Genomic DNA, 15077 nt, shown 5'->3' with positions numbered 1-15077 from the left:
CAGTAAAATAAATTTCCAACTATTTTCATTACTTTGAAGTGGCCTCCCCCCCCCAAAAAAAAAAGTACAAAATAAAATGCCAAGCATATCCAAAACATGTGTCCACCAGTTAGTTGGTACTACTCCCTAGACTTTCTGCAACAAGCCTCTCCCCCTCCCCTCCAAAATGTAAGACAAGTATTTTTTATAGTCCCTAGGTCTTTGGGGGTTCTCATTTTCTTGAATTGTCATATGGTCTTTGGTCGCTCCATTTAAAAGCTGTATCTAATGGTGCTCCAGTCAGCTTAAGACACCAGCGGGTCTTTATGTTCAAGCGGAAAGGGGTCCAAATGATGACTGTTTGAAGCCAGCGTTTGTTTGGTGGCGCAAGCCCGCTTCAATGATGTAGCCTAAGTTCATGTTTCCCCAAAATTAAGTTTAGAGACCAAAAACGAAAATTAAACCAGAAAAACGAAATGAAAACGCTTAAAGAAAAACAATGCAAACCCACGCATTTCCTTGTAATAGTTTAAAGTCTGTGCGTTTTTTTTTTGTTTTTTTTGGGCACTTTGTTAGCGATATGACAGCAGACGGCATGCAGCAGCAGCAGGCCCAGTTCACATGCCATGATGTTGCCACTGCTGTTTTTGCTGCTGCGGCTGCCTGAGATGCTGATGATGTTGTTTTTCTGCCTTCTGTCACACACTGCTGTTGTTTGTATTTTTGTTTTTCCATATTTTTTTATTTGTTTATTTATATTTTTTTTTTTTTTGGTACTCTTAGATAAATTTATTATTTGCCCTTTTTTTGTGGTGGCCGAAAGTTGTCCAAAGTTGCAGCAGCTTGCTGCGTCACCAAAGTTAGTTAGTAGCGAGGCGGAAGATGAAGAAAATGAGCGGGTGTTTTTATCAGTTTGGGCTTTGTCATCGGCTATGGTTAATTTTTTGGACCAACTGCCGCTAGCCTCTTACAATCCAGAAATGGAGCAATACCATAAGACAAATAAAAGCACCATGTCCAAATTGCATTTAAAAACAAAAAACAAATATGAATGATGACAAGAGTTTAATATGAATTCCCAAGCATGTTAAGCCTATAAGGGGAATAATAGCTGGCGCCCAAACTGGGAGAACCTATCATGGGAAAGCAAAATAAAAATTCCATGTTGTCAAAAAATTGAGCCAGAAAAATAAAATTCTTTTGTCAATAATCAAAAGTTGTTAGTAGCTAAAGTATCAGACAACTGGCGCCCAACTAGGAAACCTTTTACAAACATTTTAAATTGAAAAGAGAGATTTGAAGATCTTGAGATTAAATTAGCAACTTTACTGAAAACTGCTTATCTTAAAAAGTTTAAAATATTGGTTGCAGTTCTTTTTTAATTAAAAAAAAGAGTTGGCGCCCAAGCAGAAACCTTCTAATGTCTGCCGCGAAGAAACCCTTTGGATATAAAGAATCAAGAAAAGAATAAAATTTTGGAAATTAAACGCTTTAAATCAAAAGTTAAAAATTCTCATTGCAAAATTAAAAAAAGAGCTGGCGCCCAAGCAGAAACCTTCTAATGTCTGCTGCGAAGAAACACTTTCGATATAAAGAATTCTGAAAAGAATATCTAATATTTTTGAAAGTTAATGCTTTAAATGAAAAGTTAAAAATTCTCACTACAAAAATCTACAAGTGCACAACAAAAAGAGTTTGGCAATGTTGATTTGTCTGTTGTTCTTCGCATTGATGATTAGTTTGTATCGGAATAGTGAAAGGAACGGCTTTCTTCTCTCTTACTGCGCTAAGGAGAGTTAGAGGATGAGACCTCTTTGAAAACAAAAGCATGCCCTACACCGTACTCAATAGTCGTTGGGTATGTTGAGCACCTTAATCATTTTGACAAAGTAGTTGATGAAGATACCTATATGGTGTATCAGAATTCGCGATCCACCATGCCAGTCAAAGCGTTTTGAAGACAGCACACACTAGTCTAACTGTTATAAGTTCTTAGTTTTGCTATTCTTTGAAAGAAATCATTGAATATGATCTCAAGCTAGAATATGTTCGAAAAATCCGGTTAAAAATTCCCTTAAGTTGTTGGCCAAATAAGTGGCGCCCGTGCAAAAACCCTTAAAAATCTAAATTTCAAATGTTAGTATATTACAACTTTCAAATAATGATTGAGCTTAAACTTGAATCGGACAGGACTCTTTGATATGCGAGAAGTTTACTCCCGGATCCTTAATGAAATGTTAGTGAAAAAAGAAAATAAAATAAATTTTAAACTAAATTTTACGATACCTGACCCATTGGCGTATTTTGAATGTAATTGACTTAAAGCAAAATTTTAAAAATTTTTTTTAAGTGATATTAGTAATACAAATAGTTGGCGCCCAAGCAGGAATCTAATAAATAACCGAACTCAAGGGTTATTTATTGTAAGCAAAAAAAAAAAAAAAATAATTTAAAAATTTTCAAATTAAATTACGCCAATTACTTGGGCCCAGGCAGCTACACTCTGATTTATGAATATCTTGGTTATAAACAGAAGAAGGTAAAAAATGCAATCCCCTTTTGACTGTAATCGCTGTAAATCAAAAGTTTAAAATTCTGACGCAAGTATTGTAAGTTACGCATACAGTTGGCGCCCGAGCAAGAACACTTTCAACAAAACCTCAACTAAAATAAAATTGTCAAGGTTTGCAATGTAAAATTTTTAATTTATTGTAGCCCTTTAAATGTATGGCTAAAGTTTGTGCAATTAGTTGGCGCCCGAGCAGGAACACTTTTAGCAAAACCTTAATTAAAACTAAATAGTTAAGAGTTTCACTATAAAATTTTTGAAGGAAATAATTTCTAAAATACAACATATTGAACGATTAGTACAATTAGATTGTAATTACAATTAATGATAGCAAGAGCATATGTATTTATGTTTAAAAAGCAAAGATATTTTGTGTGTAGGGTACAGTGTACCCTGTCTAGGTCATAGGTGGTATATAAAATAAAGCTTATCGAAAAGCACTTAAGACTTTAAGTTGTAAATACATCAGTCTAAAATATACAATTGCGGTTTTATATAAGTTACATATGTAGTTGGCGTCCGAGCAGGAACCTTCTTAAAAGATAGTAAAATAAAGTTCTTATATATTGTGAGAGCGAAATACTGTATTAAATCTATATATCTTTGGTCGTCTTGATTGTCTTATCATACAATATATTAAATACACAAGCAGCTGGCTCCCAAGCACGAAACCCCCCTCCTTATAGTCTTATTTCGACAAAAAAAATGGTTATCGACTACTTTTGATAAAACTAACAAAATAAAATATTCAGCCGCCTAATACTGAAACTGCAACGTTTTGGTTCCTCTCAAATGCCAAACAAGTAAAAGGGTGCTAAGTTCGGCCTGGCCGAATCTTAGATACCCCACCATGGGTCGCATTTGTCAAGTTCTTTGCCCATGTAGCTCTTTATAGTCAAAAACGGATGCAAATGCAAACTTGCCCAAAAACATTCCATTAAGGAACTGAGGCAAACTTCTCAAAATCAATGAGTGCTGTCCGATTCAATTTTAAGCTCAATGATAAGGGACCTTCTTTTTATAGCCGAGTCCGAACGGCGTGCCGCAGAGCGACACCTCTTTGGGAGAAATTTTTATATGGCAAAGTACCTCACAAATGTCGCCAGCATTAGGAGGGGATAACCACCGCTGAGAAATTTTCTGATGGTCCTGCCAGAATTCGAACCCAGGCGTTCAACGTAATAGTTGGTTTACAAGGGTTGAGCTATGTAAGGTTGTGGACCGATTAGATCTGTAGATCTGTTAGATGTTGTAGGGAAAGTCATCTTCAAAATTCTAGCCAAATCTGATAAAAAATTGGGCCATCTAGAAGTATATTCGGGAGATCAGTTTATATGGGAGCTATATCAGTTTTGAACCGATTGGAAACATATTTTGTAGAACTGTTGGAGGTCATAGAAAAAGTCATCGTGCAAAATTTCATCAAAAAGGGAAAAGAATTGCGCCCTTTAGAGCTCAAGAACTATATCGGTTTATATGGGAGCTATATCAAAATGTGGACCGATTTGGCCCATTTACAATCCAAACCAACCTACAGTTATAAAAAACATCCGTGAAAAATTTCAGGCACCTTGCTTTATTCCTTTATTCGAAAGTTAGCGTGCTTTCGACAGACGGACATGGTTCGATCGACGAAAATGTCATGACGATTGAGAATATGTATACTTTATTGTGTCTTACACGAATATTTCGAGGTTTTACAAACGGAATGACGAAATTAGTATACCCCCATCCAATGGTGGAGGTAAAAAAAATGATTTTTTCAAAATCTCGTACAAGTAATATGCGTAAGGCAATACTGGTGTCCAACGATAACGATATATTTCAACCGAACCTATTGGTTAACGAAAATTCAGCAGATAATATTGGATGCCAGTCTCAATTATAAAATTGTTTATTTTTAAACCAAATCATTTGCATTCAAAATCAGCTGGCGCCCAACTTGGAACAAGCTTAATAAAATAGGAAATAAATATTGAATGAAATTTGTTTCTCAACTTTAAGAAAATAAAAAAGGTCGACTTATGTGAAAAGTTGAACATTTTAGTTTAAGTTATAATAAAAAAATACCTGGCGCCCAACTAGGAGCAAAATATCAAACTTAAGTATAGCCATCAAAGTTTTGAACAATTAAATGTATGAACAACTAATAATCTCAAGAAATACTAGCGGCCTAAAGAAATATGCTTTCAATTCTCTTTTAGTTCACTAGCACTTGACAAAAAAAAAACTAGCGCCCAACCATGGGCAATTTTGAATCCTTTTAACAAACCTCTAAAGGAGATGTCTTTTGTTAATACATAAAGACTGAAATGGCCCCTGTTTAAAGTTTTATTTGAAATTGTAAATGCTATACAAAAACTGGCGCCCGACGGGAGACAATAGATAGTACCTAGACCAATCTAACGTTAAGCTATCAGGTATTTTAAACGATAATTTCCAAAATGTTGGAACCCTAGACAATTTTATACACATATTTCAAAATCACGTTCGAGGCACATACGTTAGAAACAACTGGCGCCCAACCATGGACACTTCAGAATATCTCAAATAAGATTATGGGGACTTTTGTCAATACAGATTGACTAAAGCAGCCGCTTTTGAAATGTTGAAAGTTTTTGTTGAAGTTATGAATGCAATAAAACAACTGGCGCCCGACAGGAGGCAATTGAAAACAACCAAAGTTACGCCATTAAAGGGTTTTTTTTTAATTTCTATAAATTTAATTTCTATAAAGTTGTAATAGTAAAGGGGTTTAGCTGCATGTTTCAAAGTCAGGTTCAAGGCACATACGTTAAAAAAACTGGCGCCCAACGAAGAGCACTTAAGATTAATTCAAACAAACATCTAATTAACAAAATTCCGACAAAAAGTACAAAAAAAACAAAAATGTTTTTGCGTTTAAAAAAATTGGCGCCCAACGAAGATCACTTAAGAATAATTTTGTTGTAAAAATTTTCGTGTTATAAAATTCTTTATGAAAATCATGTTTTCGTACCTTAAAATGTTTCACCAAATGTTTAAATAAGAATGAAATCGTACAAAAATATTAATACCATAAAAGTCTATTGCGTTGCCCAATACTTTGCTGTACAATTCTAAACCCTCAAATAAGCTTCTCGTTAAAATGATGTGAATGTTTTTTGTTGAATTCCGTCATTTCAACTCCATGCTGTCCCCATAATCTTCTCACCATCTCACACAATACAAAATATTCAAAATATACATTGACCCCATAATAAGGGTTGCTTTCAATACTCTAGGCTTTGTGTATTATTCAAATGTGATTTCATACAAAGGATATGATAAGGATAATGATAACGCCATTGTCAACTGCTTTAAAATCTAACCTATGGTTAATGTGGTACGTATTTTCAAGTGATACTTATTTTTGATTTTTATTCAAAAAAAAAGGTACGAAAATTTGAAACATTTTTTTGTTCTACACAAATTTCATGGCACCAGTGACTCTCATCTAATCTGTGAGCTAATTTCAAACTGAAATGTCAATCAAGAAAATCAAGTTTTCATTGTGTAATCATGGTAAATGATTACAGTTGCTAGCTATTTACCTGGGTAAAAAATTAATGTGGATAGGTATAAGGGTTAAATTTGTCAAGATAACCCTAAGGCTAGGGGCGAATTTGTAAGTGTAATGAATTCATTAAAAATGAATAATGACATGGTTTGAAACAGCATGTAACTACTTTTTTGGGATAAGAGAGAGAGAGGGAGAGTAAGGATCAAGGAACACCTGGATAGGATTGTTTTTACTTTGTTATATTTTAGAAGCTTCTAGTTGTGCATGTAATGTTTGTGGTAATTTTTTGATTTCCAGCAAACGAGTAATGTATTGGGTTGCCCAAAAAGTAATTGCGGATTTTTCATATAGTCGGCGTTGACAAATTTTTTCACAGTTTGTGACTCCGTAATTGCATTCTTTCCACTGTCAGTTATCAGCTGTTACTTTTAGCTTGCTTTAGAAACAAAGTGTAAAAAAAAGTATATTTGATTAAAGTTCATTCTAAGTTTTATTAAAAATGCATTTACTTCCTTTTAAAAAATCCGCAATTATTTTTTGGGCAACCCAATAGAAAACGAGTGTATTGTTAAGATTTTGAGTTTCATAGGGAATTTGGGTGCCCACCGTAGAGCAGAAATTAGCATGTCCTCCTATGATGCTGAAATTCTGGGTTCAAATCCTGACAAGAACATCAAAGCAAAAATTTTCCAGCAGTGGTTATCCCCTCCTAATGCTGGCGACATTTGTGAGGTACTTAGCCATGCAAAAACTTTTCCCCTCTACTATAAAAAGGAGACATCTAATCATTGAGCTTAAACTTGAGTCGGACTGCACTCATTGATATGTGAGAAGTTTATCCCTGTTCTTTTAAGGTTTTTTTTTAGTTTCGTTGCTGCCTGCAATCCGCTACATTCTAAAAAAGGGTGCTGATATTAAACGGCCCCATACCACTATGGACATACATCTAAGCCTGTAATCGGATACGGGTTGACCAAGAGTGCTGATATTTAACCGCCACATGGTCATACACCTAAGCCTGTAATCGGCTTAGGGTTGACCAAGTTTATTGAAGGCAATTCTATGGCCTTCACTGCCAAATCATCTGCTCTTTTTTTTCTTCCTTACTCCGCTGAGGCCCGGCAACCAAACTATGCGGATCGTGTCATCCTCAGAGAAGGCTTTGATCTCCTTCTTAAACTCCATGACTCGTCGTGACCTTATCGTCTTGATTGTTAATGACGTGATGACAGGTTTAGACTCCAAATCTCTGTCTGAATGGCCATATTTTGTTCAGGAAGTCGAAAACAGATGTCCGGATTCTTAATGTATACCCCAGGCCAACTCTGTCCTCCCGATTTGATATATCTGTGTACCATGATCTTCCAGATGGTAATACTAGAGTTCCATCAATCAAAGACTGTGCCTGACAGCAGTGTCTTCCACTCGACCTCAAGTGTCATCTCAGGTATCTGATCGGAATGCTCTTCTATACCATCCGGATTGTCGCCTCGATTATACCGCTATGGTATGAGTTGCTCCTATCCTCTATTCATTCTCTCATGGCCTTAAGTCCAATAACCCCTATGACTGCCTCACACTTAATTTGTATGTCTATGCGTCGGATATCTACAATAGTCCACGGGGCCATAGAAGGCGTGGTCCTTTTAGCTCCGCCTATGCCAAGACAACATATTCCCTGAACCTGTGGTATTATCTTTACGTTGCAATTTTTCCTCATCGCAGTCCACCAAACTACTGAGGCGAAAATTAGTATTGGTCTTATAAAGTATAGAGGCAGTGGACTTTCCTCGGATTTGAGCTATAAATACTACATAGTTGTTCGGTTCTCCTGGGCGGGAAAGGTGGATATGATTTACAGCCTTTTAGTTTTTTCATACCCTCCACCATAGGATGGGGGGTATACTAATTTCTTCATTCCGTTTGTAACACCTCGAAATATGCGTCTAAGACCCCATAAAGTGTATATATTCTTGATCGTCATGACATTTTAAGATGATCTATCCATGTCTGTCCGTCCGTCTGTTCGTCCGTCCGTCTGTCCGTCCATCTGTCGAAAGCACGCTAACTTTCGAAGGAGTAAAGTTAGACGATTAAAATTTTGCACAAATATTTCTTATTAATGTAGGTCGGTTGGGGTTGTAAATGGGCCAAATCGGTCCATGTTTTGATATAGCTGCCATATAAACCGATCTTGGGTCTTGACTTCTTGAGCCTCTAGAGGGCGTTATTCTCATCAGATTTTGCCGAAATTTTGCATTAGATTTTAAGTTATGACTTCCAACTACTGTGCTAAGAATGGTTCAAATCAGTTTATAACCTGATATAGCTGCCATGTAAACCAATCCTGAGCGCAATTCTCATCCGATTTGGCTGAAATTTAGCATGAAGTGTTTTGTTGTGATTTCCAATAACTGTGCTGAGTATGGTTTAAATAGGTCGATAACCTGATATAGCTGCAATATATACCGATCTTGGATCTTGACTTCTTGAGCCAATAGAGGGCGCAGTTTTCGTTAGATTTGACTGAAATTTTGTATAAAGTTGTTTGTTATTACTTCCAACAACTGTGTCAAATATGGTTCAAATCGGTACATAACCCGATATAGCTGCCATATAAACCGATCTGGGATCTTGACTTCTCGAGACAATAGAGGACGCAATTGTCTTCGGATTTGGCTGAAATGTTGTACAACGGTATTTCTCATGACCTTCAACATACATGTGACTTCCAACAACTGTGTCAAGTATGGTTCAAATCGGTACATTACCCGATATAGCTGCCATATAAACCGATCTGGGATCTTGACTTTTCGAGACAATAGAGGGCGCAATTGTCATCGGATTTGGCTGACATTTTGAACAACGGCATTTCTCATGACCTTCAACATACATGTCCAATATGATGTTAATCGATCTATAGCCTGATACAGCTCCCATATGAACCGATCTGCCGACTAAGTTTCTTGAACCCCTACAGGGCGCAATTCTTATCCGAATCGACTGAAATATTACCTAATGACTACTACTGTGGTCTTCAACATTCCGTCCGTCTGTTGTAATCACTTTTGAGCCTGCGAAAATTGAGATATTGAGCTGCACAGATACGTGTTTTTGATGCACCCTGGTTAAGTTCTTGCACGGTCCAAATCGGACCATATTTGGATATAGCTGCTATATAGAACAATTTTCCAATAAAGGGTCTAATGCCCATAAAAACTTTATTTTTCATCCGATTTTGCTGAAATTTGAAACAGTGAGTAGTTTAAGTGAGTTCCCGACACCTGATCCAAATATGGTTCAGATCGGACTATATTTAGATATAGCTACCATATAGACCGATCTCCCCATAAATCGTCTGAAGACCATAAAAGCTTTATTTAATAACCGATTTCGCTGAAATTTGAAACAGTGAGTTATTTTAAGCCTCCCGATATCTGACCTAAATATGGTTCAGATCGGACTATATTTAGATATAGCTGCCATATAGACCGACCTCCCGATAGGGGATCTGAAGACCATAAAAGCTTTAGTTTTTATCCGATTTCGCTGAAATTTGGAACAGTGGGTTATTTTAAGCCTTCCGACATCTGATACAAATATGGTTCAGATCGGACTATATTTAGATATAGCTACCATATAGACCGATCTCCCCATAAATGGTCCGAAGACCATAAAAGCTTTATTTAATACCCGATTTCGCTGAGATTTGAAACAGTGGGTTATTTTAAGCCTCCCGATATCTGACCTAAATATGGTCCAGATCGGACTATATTTAGATACAGCTGCCATATAGACCGATCTCCCGATAGGGGATCTGAAGACCATAAAAGCTTTAGTTTTTATCCGATTTCGCTGAAATTTGGAACGGTGGGTTATTTTAAGCCTTTCGACATCTGACCTAAATATGGTTTGGATCGGACTATATTTAGATATAGCTACTATATAGACCGATCTCCCCATAAATGGTCCGAAGACCATAAAAGCTTTATTTAATACCCGATTTCGCTGAGATTTGAAACAGTGGGTTATTTTAAGCCTCCCGATATCTGACCTAAATATGGTTCAGATCGGACTATATTTAGATATAGCTGCCATATAGACCGATCTCCCGATAGGGGATCTGAAGACCATAAAAGCTTTAGTTTTTATCCGATTTCGCTGAAATTTGGAACAGTGGGTTATTTTAAGCCTTCCGACATCTGACCTAAATATGGTTTGGATCGGACTATATTTAGGTATAGCTGCCATATAGACCGAACTCCCCATAAAGGGTCTGAAGACCATAAAAGCTTTATTTTTTATCCGATTTCGCTGAAATTTGGAATATAGTGCAGCATTAAGCTTCCCAACATCCGACCCAAATATGGTACAAATCGGAATATATTTAGATATAGCTGCCATGTACACCGATCTGCCGATAATAGGTCTGAAGCCAATAAAAGCTTTATTTGTTATCTGATTTCGATGAAATTTTAAACAGTGAGTAGGTTAAGATCTCCCAACATCCTACCTAAATATGGTTCAGATCGGTTTATAATTGGTGATATCTGCCAAAAAGACCAATATTTTGTTCTACAAAATTGAGTTGTGACATACATTACACTCAATGTCCGTGTCGAATTTGGGTGCTTAAGTTGTCCAATTTTCACCGGATTGTGACGAAATGGAGTTTACATATATACCCGAGATGGTGGGTATCCAAAGTTCGGCCCGGCCGAGATTAATGCCTTTTTACTTGTTTTGATTTTACGTTATTTTGTTTTATTTTATTTTATTTTTACATTATTTTTTTATTTTCTTTTATTTTATTTTACTTTATTTTATTTTATTTTATTTTATTTTATTTTATTTTATTTTATTTTATTTTATTTTATTTTATTTTATTTTATTTTATTCTATTTTATTTTATTTTATTTTATTTTATTTTATTTTATTTTATTTTTATATTATTTTATTTTGTTTTTTTTTTATTTTATTTTATTTTATTTTATTCTATTTTATTTTATTGTACTTTATTTCATTTTATTTTATTTTGTTTTGTTTTATTAAAATTTGTTCCAACTTTTTTTGCGTTTCTTGGAAATGGTGTAGCCATGAATAAGTGAATTATTTGTAGTTTCGCTTAATTTATCACCGAGATATATTGTAACAATAAAAATACAATTACAACAACTCCAATCCACAGGTCAGCGACACAAGGCAAAAAATCGTAAAACGTACAACAGTGAATCATGATGTGATCTTGTTCATTTCATTGTAGAACATATTCCCAATTGCAGATAAAAAATATGAGGCAGATGAAACAACGAAGGAGAGGGATGTGGGGGTTGAGTAACATTAATACTTGGTTATGAAATATATGATAGTTTTGCCGTCTATTGCAATGCTATAGAGAAATATAACATCTGGGCCATGCTAGGTTACAACTCCTGTCTGATAACAACGTCACAAATAGACAGCGGAATTAAAGAATGATGCAAAATGTAGATGGGACATGCATAGTTATTTGAAAAAGAAATTTCTCTATGCATTTTTCTTGTTTGCCTATAATTCCTTTGTCTATTCATCATAATCTTAGCCTTTGTTCTTGTCCATTGCCTTTGTACACTTAGTGTCAAAAAGATGTCACAATATCATCGACATTGTCTTTGCCTGTGTGTTTCATTGAAACATTTATCAAATTTCTCATCAATTTTCGTCGGTATTATGTAAGGGGGCAGCATTTCTGTCTGCAGATCGTAATGATGTTTAATTTTTTTTTTGGTTGGCATGAAAGATCTTCGCCCCTTATAATCTGGAAGAGATCGATTGCTGTGTGCTCATTTCTCCCTGGGGATGGATAAGGGGGTTGGTCCCTTTGCCTGTTCCTTGGGTTCAATTTATGAAATTTATTGTTCTGAACTTTTGAAAGGAAAATTCTTTTGGGGCAACCCTTTTTTGTGCACGACCACTCTCACGCTCATGCTGCTGTTGCTACTGCTGTTGCTCATTCAAGGCCCATGATTTAATGGGAATGTTTAAAATATGGTCTTTGTGTCTTTGCTTAATGGCATTTTTTCCCTACATATCACCGACTCTTTACATCTTCATCTTCAACGTTTGCCATTGGCAGGGCCCTGCTAGGGGAGGCAGGAGGTAGTATCATCAATCCAATGGGCCTTTCGGTTTTGAGATTTTAAAATTCCAAATATGTTTTGTTTTTCCCAACATTTTGTCGCCGTTGCGCCTTTTGTTTTGTATTTCGAATTAATTAATTCACTTTGTATTGTAGTTGCAATAAATCTCAAAGGCTGTCATTAGATGTAGACCAACAAGGAGATGAGAATTGTGAGGTATACGAAGACGTAGACTTTTTCAGAACGTGTATAATTAGTTTAGATTTACTTTGTATGGCAGAGCGGCCCATTGCGATGGATTAATGCGCCATTTGGCTTTTTCCCTTTCTTTGTTCATAATCGATTGTTTCGTAAAGATTTATTTTTTATTTGATTATAGAATGCTTGTTATGAGATAATTTTCTTTGTGGGCTGGGCAAGGCTTTTAATTCATGGCAATTTGAACTAAGCATAATTTATGGTTTTAATGATCTATTACATGGTAAGAAATTCTAAAGAATTGTTTGCTTGATAAATATTGGCGCTAAAGATAAGCAACCGTGGGTTGGTTGGAATTACAACAGAACACTGATTTTGGTAATAAAATTCAATGATTTGCAAGCGTTGCTCGTTAGTAAGTCTATTCATGATGAAATGTCAAAGCATACTGAGCATCTTTCTCTTTGACACCATGTCTGAAATCCCACGTGATCTGTCAAATACTAATGCATGAAAATCCTAACCTCAAAAAAATCACCCTTTAGAACTACCCTACCTCTTAAGAATGGGTACTAAAAATACTCTACCCCTTGAGAACTACCCCACCCATTGAGAATGGGTACTCAATTCACCCTACCCTTTGGGAAAGGGTACAAACACTATCCTGTACCTTGGAATTGGGAACTAAAACTATCCTATCCGTTGAGAAATGATGCTAAAACTACTCTAACCATTGGGAAAGGGTTTTAATACTATGCTCTCCATTGGAAAGGGTACTAAAGCTACCTTTTCCTAGGGAAAGAGTAATAAAACTACCCTCCCCCTTGAGAATGGGTACTAAAACTAACCTACCCCTTGAGAATGGGTATTTGAACTACCCTACTCCTTGAGAGTGGGTACTAAAACTACCCTACCCCTAGAGAATGGGCCCTAAAACTACCCTATCCTTTGGGAAAGTGTACTAGAACTACCCTACCCCTTAAGAATGGGTACTAAAAATACCCTACACCTTAAGAATGGGTACTAAAAATAACCTAACCCTTGATAAAGGGTACTAAAACTACCCTACCCGTTGGGAAAGGGTACAAAAACTATCCTGTACCTTGGAATACGGAACTAAAACTATCCTATCCATTGGGAAATGATGCTAAAACTACTCTATCCATTGGGAAGGGGTACTAAGACTATGCTCTCCATTGGAATGGGTACTAAAGCCATCCTCTCCTTTGGAAAAGGGTACTAAAACTATCCGTTTGTTTGGGAAAGAGTACTAAAATTACCCTATTCCTTGGGAAAGGGTGCTAAAACTAATACCAAAACTACCCTATCCCTTAGAAAAGGGTGTTAAAATTACTCTATCCCTTAGGAGAGGGTACTAAAATTAACGTATCCCTTAGAAAAGGATACTAAAATTTCCCTATCCCTAGAAAAGGATACTAAAAGAGCCCTATCCCTTGGGAAAAGCTATTAATAATAGCCTCTCCCTTGGAAGAGGGTACTTAAACTACCATATCCCTTGGGAAAGGGTACTAAAAACAACCTATCCTTTGGGAAAGGGTACTAAAACTACCCTATCCTTTGGGAAAAGGTACTAAAACTACCCTATGCCTTGGGAAAGAGTACAAAAAGTACCCTATTCCGTGAGAAAGGGTACTAAAACTATCCTATCCCTTAGAAAATTGTACTAAAACTATCCTATCCTTAAGGGAAGGGTACTAAAACTACCCTATCTCTTTGGAAAGGCTACTGAAACAACCTTATCATTTGCGAAAAGGTACCATATCTACCCTATCCCTTGGAAAAAGGTACCAAATCTACCCAATCCCTTGAGAAGGTGTACTTACACTTCCCTATCCTTTAGGGAAGGGTACTAACACTTTCCTATTCTTTAGGGATGAGTACTAAAACTACCCTATCTCATGTGAAAGGGTTCTAAAACTACCCTATCTCATGGGAAAGTGTTCTAAAACTACCCATTCACTTGGGAAACGTTACCAAAACTATCCTTTGCCTTAGGAAAAGGTACTTAAACTGCCCAATCCCTTGACAAAGGGTACTAGCACTTCCCTATCCTTTAGGGAAGGGTCCAAGCACTTTCCCATCCTTTAGGGAAGGGTACAAAAACTACCCTATCTCTTGGGAAATGGTACTTAAACTACCCTATCACTTGGGGAATGGTACAAAAACTACCCTATCCCTTGGGAAAGGGTACTAAAACTACCCTATCCCTTGGGAACGGATACTAAAACTAGCCTCTATCATAGGAATGGCCTTTACCTAAACTTTACCTTGCGAAAGGGTACTTAAACTATCCTATCCTTCGGTAAAATTACCCTATCCCTTGTGAAAGGGTAGTAATAAAACTACCCCATCCCTTGTGAAAGAGTATTGAAGCTACCCTATCCCTAGGGAAGAGTACTAAAGTTACCCTATACTTCGGTCAAACTACCCTATGCCTTTGAAAAGGGTACTAAAACTACCCTATTCCTCGGAAAAGGGCCCAAAACTAACCAACCTATCCTATCCTTCGGTAACACTACCCTATCCCTTGTGAAAGGGTAGTAAAACAAACCCCATCTCTTGGGAAAGGGTACTACAACTATCATAACCCATGAAAATGGTGCTTAATCTATTTTATCATTTGGGATAGGCTAAATTACCCTATCTCTTG

General features: G+C 36.4%; 1 protein-coding gene across 1 annotated transcript in view; it reads left to right on the top strand.

Annotated features, from left to right (window-relative positions):
* Window positions 1-15077, top strand: part of LOC106091379 (netrin receptor unc-5) — a 159262-nt gene that overhangs the window by 15860 nt on the left and 128325 nt on the right. The gene's annotated exons all lie outside the window — the stretch shown is intronic.

This window comes from Stomoxys calcitrans, chromosome 5, assembly GCF_963082655.1.
Source record: "Stomoxys calcitrans chromosome 5, idStoCalc2.1, whole genome shotgun sequence".
NCBI lineage: Eukaryota > Metazoa > Arthropoda > Insecta > Diptera > Muscidae > Stomoxys > Stomoxys calcitrans.
The sequence above is the reverse complement of the archived record's forward strand: the minus strand, read 5'-3'. Positions and strand labels throughout refer to the sequence as shown.